The sequence below is a fragment of the Salvelinus sp. IW2-2015 genome, linkage group LG13 (genome assembly GCF_002910315.2).
Source record: "Salvelinus sp. IW2-2015 linkage group LG13, ASM291031v2, whole genome shotgun sequence".
Taxonomy (NCBI): domain Eukaryota; kingdom Metazoa; phylum Chordata; class Actinopteri; order Salmoniformes; family Salmonidae; genus Salvelinus; species Salvelinus sp. IW2-2015.
This window is the reverse complement of record NC_036853.1, coordinates 1,071,195-1,081,997: the sequence shown is the minus strand read 5'-3', so window position 1 is coordinate 1,081,997 and position 10,803 is coordinate 1,071,195.

Genomic DNA, 10,803 nt, shown 5'->3' with positions numbered 1-10,803 from the left:
GTAGTTAAAATGCTATGTGTGTGTCAATGGTTGGGCTGTGCGAATGCTTGTAGTGTGTTGAAGTGTGTATGTGGTCTGTGCGAATGTATGTAGGTAGTGAATGCTATGTAGTGCTGGAAATGCTTGTGTGTTATGACTACACCACAAGCATTTCACTACACCACAAGCATTTTACTACACCACAAGCATTTTACTACACCACAAGCATTTCGCTACACTACAAGCATTTCACTACACCACAAGCATTTCACTACACTACAAGCATTTCACTACACTACAAGCATTTCACTACACTACAAGCATTTCACTACACTACAAGCATTTCACTACACTACAAGCATTTCGCTACACTACAAGCATTTCACTACACTACAAGCATTTTACTCACTACAAACGACCAAAATCATGTTCACTACACTTACAAGCATTCGCTACACTACAAGCATTTCACTACACCACAAGCATTTCACTACACTACAAGCATTTCACTACACCCCAAGCATTTCGCTACACCACAAGCATTTCGCTACACCACAAGCATTTTACACACCACCAAGCATTTACTACACCACAAGCATTTCACACACACCACAAGCATTTTACTACACCACAAGCATTTTCACTACACTACAAGCATTTCACTACACCACAAGCATTTACTACATACCCACAAGCATTTCGCTACACCACAAGCATTTTACTACCACGACAACATTTCACTACACCACAAGCATTTTACTACACACAGCATTTCGCTACAACAATTATACACACAAGCATTTTACTACACACAGCATTTCACAACCACAAGCATTTACTACACCACAAAAGCATTTCACTACACTACAACATTTCACTACACTACAAGCATTTTCACTACCACCACAAGCATTCCTACACAAGCATTTCACTACACCACAAGCATTTCGCTACACCCGCAATAACATCTGCTAAATATGTGTATGTGACCAATAAAATGTGATTTGATTTTAATTTCATGGCCTTGGATTATACATTTTTTGCACTCCTTAAAAGGACTTAGTAACTATGTAACTATTAGTAACTATGTAATAACTATGTTATAACACAGTAACATTCAAAAGTACCTAAATTCAAGTTCTTGTTGAATAATCCTTCTAAGCGTGACTCTTTATTTTAATGAAATCCAACTTCAAAAATGACTTTCAGTTAATATACTTGTAAACAACATAAGTGATTGTATAGACATAAAGACGTATTGAGCGATGACCCTGAAGATGGTAGTATACCTTTAACGTGTTACCACCGTCGCCAGGTTGTTACTTGGACAACATGCTACTATTAGAACATGTCATTGTTCTGACATATAGGCATTTTACTGATTGCAAATGAAAGTGACAAATCTTGCTCCCTGGGATGATCAGTTATTTTCAAGTCTAGAAGGAAATCTGAACGCCCCAATGTCTTTCTGCAATGGAGAAGATGGTTGTCTTAGGTGCAGAAACAAAGGACACTTCTGTTTTAGTCACGTGGGGTAAAATAACCGCCAAGTGGGTTTTGTGTCTTAGGACTGCAGAGGGAAATCACTCTGGTGTGCACTTTAATATATTGCGGCACTTTGTGTGTATGCATGTGTGATGTCTTATGTAGTATCCATCCCTCGTACACGAGATCCATCTAGCTAATTCACGACAACATATTCAAGTACCTTAACAGTATGGGGTTGCAAACCATGTGACATACACTGCACAAAAGGTTACTACCTAACTGTAAGTTTATTCTGATTACTAAAGAAATCCTGAATGTCGGCCATTTAAAAACTGAGCTACCTTACAATTGACACACACCGAGTCATTGCTATTTTCCTTTCTTTTGTGAAAGATAGTGTAAACATTGTCTGTGGTATTAGTAATTGCAGAGTCAGTTAAAAATACATGTTCAGGACTTTTTAAGGCATTGTGGGGGAACATTCAGCCCTTTTCAGTCTCTGCATGAAACCACTGACTGGATTCAGCAATCGGGTCCTAAAAAACAAGCCAAAAACACAAAGCAAAATACAGCCTTATAGCCTCCTTATTAGGTTGCAGAAGGAAATAAAATCGCAATGCCTTAAAAATTGCAGTTTAAGAAGAAAAACAAACCTACTTACCATCTAATAAAATAACCCTGATTCAACGTTTTTGTTGTGACTGTCGAAGTTCAGAGTGGTGCAAGACAAAGTTCTYAAACCGATCCCTCACAGTCCTGTTTTCCCTTGGGAGAGTGGGTTCCCAGTATCTAACTAAAGCAGCTATCTGCCCTCCCTGGACTTTAAATAGACCTGATATGCACAGTATGGGTTGACCGGTCAGCATACTGTCTTGCCAGTCCTCTCAGCTGTGAGAGGAGGTTCACAGGAGGAGACCGTAGTCACAACCTCAGCCACAGGCCTGTCATGGGGAGGGGAAGGCCTGGGAAGGATTGCTGGGTGGGTGGTGGGAACATGACGGAACCTTGCTCTGCTCTAGTCTAGACACAGTGGGCTGTCTCAATGTGGGCTCTGTCCTCTGAGACCCACAGGCAGCGCTAACAGAGCCTGGTCACAGTGCCAGAGGCAGCTATCAAAAACCATAGCATGCTATCAACAAAAGCTAGCAATGCTGGAACAGACTACTGAAGTGCTATGGGAGGTTTAGTGATAGCCACTGCCCACCATGGTGGTGTTTGTGTCTCAATGCTAAAGGTGAATTTAGCCATAATGACAAAGGTACTGTATTTGGTCAATGCTAATCTCGGTTAACCCAGAACTAAAGTCTTGTGTAATAGGTCAGATGTTCTAATAAGTTCTAGGTCCATACGTTTTAAGAGAACAAGGATCTAAGCTGGAACGAAGAACTCCACCTTTTCTCTTTGCAATTCACGGGCAAGTTTATGGGCCAAATGTTCCTTCCCCTTCCAAGTTTGAAAGATGCTTACACCTGCAAAATCGTGATTGGTCCAAATAACCAGTGACGAAAAACCAAAGCACCAGAATTAATTCTGCTGATCACACGCATCCCCTGTTGAGTCATGACAGCTCTATGGTACCATTTATGTTTACGTAGTCTGTCTACGAAAGATTAGGCAAATGCTAACATAATTAAAGGTAGACTCAGCGATGCACTAAGTCAACAGAATTTTGGACCGATTTCAACAACAGCTACGAGCCTAGAAGCCAGAGACTAAATGTTGCTGTTCTGGTCCCGTAGCTACCACGTTGTTGAAGCATGAAGCTCGACCATGTACAGATACTGTGTGAGAGCAAAGTATTGCATCGCACTCATCTCAATATCTGCGGTGCGGCCCGTGGCAACCGTCAGTCTACAATGACATTATACTGACAGAACCTTGCAATAACTCAGCCGGTGGAAACTGCGTGAAAAGAACCAAGACAGCATATCAACAAAAGATCTATGCTAGAGGTGGCTAAGCAGATTAACACCAAATAGTAAACAACCAAATAATCAGTGGGCTAGCTAGTAGGCTAAAGAACCTGCCCTAGGTTTAAGAATGTTGCAAAGATCTACAGGTTCTTTCCAGAATTTAAAAAAAATCCCCTCCAGCAGATATATCAAGTAAGTCTAAAAGTGGTGCATTGCCCAGATAACAGTAGCAGTGGTATTTTAGGTTTGAGTTATCTTATGGCTTGCCAATGCTAACAGAGGGGGGAAATTGCTTCTATTAGGCCCATGGACTTGGTTAACTGCTGCCTAGTTTTGAGCAAATTATGTGTATGAAATCACGTAGCATAAGTATTATGCTATCTGTAACATAACTGTATCTTCAAACTACGGGTAGTGATTTTACGTTTGATACCGGAGCTCCGAGGCATGCACCGAAATTGCTAAGCAGTTTAATTTGAAGCGGTGTGCTGATGYCTGTATCACTTTATCAGAAGCATGTGATCAATGATATCCGAAGCTTTGATTCATCGAACAACCACCTGATTGGTTTGGTATTGATTTTGGTATAAGACAAAAAGGCTACTCTGCGCACACGCTGCGTGTGGGACGTCATCTATAATAATTTGGCTGTTCTAAATTATTTTGACCACAAGGTGCCACTGCTGTACACTGTGTTGGTCAAAGCCTTGTGTAATTAACTTTTTTTTTACACAATTGGCTGGAAAGCGTCAGTGCTTCAGGACTCTTAATTTCCCCATCACCAACTAAAGGTTTTGGGCCCAATTATAGAAATAGTCTGTCACATTTGAATAATCAGACACTGATAATCAAAGTAAACACATACCTTAGTACAATTGACCACACCCCAAACAGTACTTTAAAACAGCATGGTTTTCAAACACTGCAGCAACACCACACACACACACACACACACACACACACACACGTCAGGTATAAGAGTTCTCCTCTACACAGGTCTAAGGGGTGATTTTATACTTTTTGAAAATCCGCCTTAATAAGGGTCCWAGGGGAAACACTGACCAAAACTAAGATTCCTACCGTGTCACATGATGATATTACAGATATTACATAGCAGTCGAACTTTCCACAGCTTTTGTGTCCAGGAGGAGCCATAGGGATAACTAGCATAACTAGCTAGTTTACATATCACCATAGGAGTAAGAGAGTGAGAACAAGTATGTGAATGAAACGTTAAAGAGAAAGTACCACAATATTTCAGCTAAGGACAATCTCTATATTCTGTTTGTGCTTAAACTGTGTTGTTGTATGAGATGGACACATGGGAACGGAGCTAGCCTGTCCACTTAAGCTTCCCTTGTTTAGTTGAAATACCTCCCGATTCATCATGTAAGGGTGAACTAAGAAGCTTCGCATTTAGAAGTGGAAAGCCATGATGTTTTTGGAGCTCAACTCTGGTAGTTAGGATTGCACCACATTCGCACCAACAGAACAGATTGGGTATAATATTTAAGCAGCACTCTTTCCAAATACAGGAAATACTTTTTATCTTCCAGCCCTGGGACTACTGTTGAAAATTAGACGGCTGAGTAACTTTACGTAAATGTGCATTGTCCCTGTCAACTAAGCCTAATAAAGTACAGTAAAGTAAATAAAGTTGAATTTCGAGAAAAGTTCTCCAACACTTGTCATTAAAAAGGTGTGCAATGAGAATCAGTTGTGGACATTCAACGTGTCTCCCTATTTTGTATTAGTGTGTCTAAATGTGGCTTTGTGTTGAAATAGCAACACTGCCATGTTTTATTAATTCTCACACCTCCCACATGAGGCCTTTAAATTGGTCTGTCAAAATAATATAGCCTTCAAAATTCAGCTCAATCATTTCAGACAGAGCAGTCAAACAGAGTAAGGGACCACGGGAAGCAGCGACAGCTCCCAGTCAGCCTAGCTTCACGTAATCAGCTTTTCAGGTGAAAAGCTACTTTTTTACTGTTACACCAGTGTTACACTAGAGAAATTGTTTTTTTCATAGCTATAGTGATGACAGTGAGGACTTGTGAAGAGCAGAATCAACAACCTCTGCATAATCCAAACATTTTCTTTGTGAGAAGGTGTTAAAGTCCACAGTTTGTCATTTCTCTGTAAATGACAGCTGAAAAGTACCAGTGGCCTGGCTTTGGCCCCAGGTGAGAGCAGGTTCACCGGAGCCATGTGAGACACYGATGCCAGCCACCGATGCTAGATGGAAAAAGAAAAGTCTGAGCCTTTTGGGTAAAACACAAACATTTCTGTAGGAGATGCACACCATTCAATTCATAAYTTTACCTGACGCCTAAGAGGTTTATGAAATCTTTGATGGTATTCTAATATGGTCGAATTTAAAAGTATTTGAAGTGAATGTAAAGGGTAAGGGTTACAGCCTGATATAATCTCATGTTCACTGTATTTTCACGAAGTACCTCTAAAGTCCTGGAAGTGCACCCTTTAAAATTCCATTGTCCACTATCAAACAATAACTTGATACAATAGCTATTATAGTTCAGGTCCTACAGCACTAACCACAGAAAGTCCCACTGGGCAGCTAATGACACAAAAAGGTGTCAAACGGGATGCTGATGTGACAGGCAGAGGCACTTGCGGAGCAATGCTGGAAATGAGTGGGTGGGAGAATGCATTGGAGGGGGGAGGGGTGGCCTGTTTTTTGGGGGTGAAGTTGCTGTTATCAAAAGTCGCTGATTCCTGTGGAGCTAAGGGGACAGGCGAGGGAGGAGGGGAGGGAGGAAGGACCCGTGCCAAGTGAGTCACTGTATACAGTGTCAGGGCTAATTAGGGCCCCCTACTATGAGAGCTCCATCTCCGCAGCACGGAGGGGAGGGGGTCACCCAGAGCCAGGTAGAGGCCAACTCTTAGTGCCCTCTCTCTCTCTGAGGGAGACTTGCAGATATAAGGATGAGGGAAAGAGAGAGAGAGAGGGGAGAAGAGATGGTGGAAGGATGGAAATACACAGAGCAGAAGAGAAAGGGAGGACACAGCAGAGGGAAAATCAGGAGGGGTACTGAGAAAGAAAGACTGAGAGAGGGAGAGCGTATGAAAAGGAAGAGAGTGAATGTCAGGACGACGCAGAATGGAAAAGTTTAGGTAGTATATAGTGAACCAAGTTTCATTGGTGACATCATAAGAAAACTAGAGCTTATAGGGGGAGCGTATTGGGACATCGATGAGGTAAGGTATATGAGCCCCTCTCTGCCTYACTTAAGTGGTCCATTATGGAAGGAAACAGAGGAAGAGTCTGAGCCTGCCATCAGACAAAGAAAAAGATGGATGTCTGACACGTTAAGTGTGCCTGTCTATCTGTAGCTGACAGCGTGAACTTTCCTCCTGTCGCTCCTTTCATTTCCCTCTTTCCTCATCTCTTCATATTGTGTGAATCTCCRTTGTCTCATCAACTTGGTCTCATGACCTTACATGGCTTACATCTGATTTCTCATATTCGTCTCACTCTGAAGCAGTCTCTCTTTACCTGCATAATCCTGTTTCTCCATTTCATTTGTTTAAAGGCCCAGTCTCAGCCTGTTTTGGTGGGATGGAGTTTTGGCCTGCCTGGTGACATCACCAAGCAGTAAATTAGTTMATTGACCAATAAGAAAGAAATCCAAATCTCTCTGCCAATAACAGCTTGTTTTCAGTTTTCCCCTCCCCACTAAGACTACTCACACAGTCCTCACAAAAGTATTGCTTGAGAAAAAGCTATTTTTGTTTATTTTTGACCATTTTAATTGAAAACAATTTACAGGTACATAATTGTTAGCCAGAAATTATTTGAAATTGAGATAAAAACGGCTGCATTTGCAAATTGTAGATATACAGTGCCTTTGGAAAGTATTCAACCCCCTTGACTTTTCCACGTTTTGTTGCGTTACAAAGTGGGATTAAAATGGACTGAATTGTCTTTTTTTTTTGGTCAATGATCTACACAAAATACTCCAATGTCAAAGGGGAATAAACTTTTTATTTTATTCTAAATGTATGAAAAATAAAACACTAATATATATTGACTAGATATGTATTCAGTCAATACATGTTAGAAACACCTTTGGCAGCATTTACAGCTGAGTCTTTTTTGGGTAAGTCTCTAAATCTTTGCACACCTGGGGCCTCATTTATCAATCATGCATAGTCTCAAATCTGTGCATTAACCATTTATTGCAATCATTTCCATGCAAACGGGAGATGTATCAATATGAACGTTCATTTATTTCCTCCTTAATGCGTTTGAGACAGTCAGTTATGTTGCGACAAGGTAGGGGTGGTATATAGAAGATAGCCCTAAAACCAAGTCCATATTATGGCATGACCAGCTCAAATAAGCAAAGGAAAACGACAGTCCGTCATTACTTGAAGATCGCGATCGACTTGTCGATCTCCAATGCATTTCTAGTCGATCGCCAAACATTTATGTAAAAAMCCCAACGAYAAAGACTTGTTTCCCCCCCAAAAAATACTAGTCTCGGGCTGTTGGTGGTAGGTGCAGCCAATTCAGCTGCCATGCGGGCAAGGTAGGCAAACTGTTGCCATTTCATGTTTTTGAAGGTACAAACTCTGCCTTCCCTGTGGRCCGGGAGAGGTAATCAAGTGCACTATGCCTACCGCTGGCCAATCAGATTGCTCAGATGACCGAGTCTGCAGTAACGTAGCAGGCATTAAAGAAAGCTACGGCAAAATTGATACTGTGAGATTTCTAAACCATGACTAGAGAGACTGTCAACGAATACAGCAAAGAGCTGCTGTTTTTATGAGTGAGTTCATGTTTAAGTTCTTACTCAGCTCTGTCAACACTTTGTATTCAACACTTTTATAAGCCATAAAATGCGCGTTGTTCCTATTTCCACTCAGCGCTACAACAAGCAGTGCAGCAGTAATGAATGAGGTGGTCAGTGTATCTATAGGCTTGCGTTGTTGTTATTATTAGCGGCTTGGGTCTTTTTTAATATCAAGGAATATTTCACTTTCTCTGTTCATAGGAGTAACAACATGAATTTGTGCATGAGGCAGAAGTAATGCGGTGCGACTCGAGTTTCGCCATCAGCTGGAAGACGGTGTCCCTTTTTGGTCAGTGTCAGTGGAGGAAAGGGAGAGTGGAGGGATGTAGAGAGACGGACCCTCAGTCTGCTGCTCTCTCCCTCCCGCGGAACTGACCATCAGATGCAGGCACCATCAGGCCAGTAAAATAAAAAGCTAATTATTTAAATGTATGCTCACTCATCTGTGCCTCACAAGTAATACAACAATGGATCTATTACCGGTGTGATCATATAGCCTACCTCAAATTTTTAAATATAATAAAAAAAAAAAAATTCGAACAGCAATGCATTGGCAGGTAAATTCAAGCAAAGCCAGTATGTGGTAATAATGTATTGGGCCTATAGCTTACTGCACAAACCTCATTGCTACAGTGCTGTTTTTAATTGGTGAATGTTGCACAGGCTTACGTTTTTTAAGTCATGTTAATAAAAAATCTGAGCGGTAGATCTCGGCTTGCATTTTGACTCAGAAAGTGATCTTGACTCAGAAAGTGATCTTGACTCAGAAAGTGATCTTGACTCAGAAAGTGATCTTGACTCAGAAAGTGATCTTGACTCAGAAAGTGATCTTGACTCAGAAAGTGATCTTGACTCAGAAAAGGTTGGTGACCACTGCTTTAAGACATGAAATTTCAAAAACGTAAAAAGTTTCTTCAAGTGCAGTCGTCGCAAAAACCATCAAGCGCTATGATGAAACTGGCTCTCAAGAGGACCGCCACAGGAAAGAGTGATCTCTGCTGCGGAGGATAAATTCATTAGAGTTAACTGCACCTCAGATTGCAGCCCAGATGGATGGCTCATTGGTGAGTGTTGCCTACACATTGGTGAGTTTTGCCTACACATTGGTGAGTGTTGCCTACACATTGGTGAGTGTTGCCTACACATTTGAAGTACATTTGCCATTGCTGAAGCAACTTGAATTGTCCCAATGGTCCTCTCTTTGTAGCTATTTCACTGGTCAAGCCACAACAGAGTGAGCCAAATAAAAACCTTTTGGTTGTACTCGATCTCTGACACTAGCACCTCTAGCACTGTTGTATATAATCCCCACGGGCTTTAAAGGGATGATTTGGACCATATATAGTTCATTAAGGGCCTTTTGAAATGCCAACAGCCAAGGTCGGCACGAGCACTCAGGCTGAGAACGATCGGTATTTATCRATGGTTATCTCCTACCGGTGTGTGTATGGCGCTAGTAGGATTGTTTGATAAATCACACTTTTTTTATCCTTACAACCATTCTAAATTCTGTTCGTAAGTAGTATTTTAGAATAGTTTCTACATATTGATAAATGAGGCCCTTGGATTATACAATATTTGCCAATCATAATTTTTTTWATTCTTCAAGTTAGTTGTTGATGATWGCTAGACAGCCATTTTCAAGTCTTGTCATAGATTTTCAAGACAATTAAAGTAAAAACTGTAACTAAGCCACTCAGGAACATTCAATGTCATATTGGTTAGCAACTCCAGTGTAGATTTGACCTAGTGTTTTAGGTCATTGTCCTGCTGAAACATGAATTTGTCTTCCAGTGTCTGTTGGAAAGCAGACTGAACCAGGTTTTCCTCTGGGATTTTACCTGTGCATATCTCTATTCCATTTCTTTTCATCCTAAAACATGCATACACAAACACATGCATACACAAACACATGCATACACAAACAAACAGGCTGCACAAGGGCACAATAATGTTGTGTACACCGATGCTACTAATAATACTGCTCCTGCTAAGAAATAACCTCAGCCTTTCATCTGCAAGTGGGTCTAAAATCACATGGCCCGTGTACCAAATGGCACCCTCTTCCCTAGGGGCCCTGGTAAAAAGTAGTACACTACAGTGCCTTCAGAAAGTATTCACACCCCTTGACATATTTCACATTGTGTTGTGTTACAGCCTGAATTCAAAATGGAATTAAATCAATTATTTTCCATCACCCATCTACACACAATACACATAGTGAAAGTTAACCAAGTTTGGGAAACCTTGTTTTAGGTAATTGTCCTGCTGAAAGGTGAATTCATCTCCCAGTGTCTGGTGTAAAGKGAAATGAACCTCTAAGATTTTTTCTGTGCTTAACTGCATTCGTTTTTAAAAAAAATCCTGATAAATTCCCCAGTCCATGCCGATGACAAGCATACCCATAACAAGAGTGGTGCTGTGTTTTGGCCCAAAACACAATGCTTTGCCTTCAGGACAAAAAGTACATTTCTTTGCCACATTCTTTGCCGTATTACTTTAGTGCCTTGTTGCAACCAGGATTCATATTCTGGACAGGCTTCCTTCTTTACTCACTGTCATTTAGGTTAGTATTGTGGAGTAGCTACAGTGTTGTTGATCCA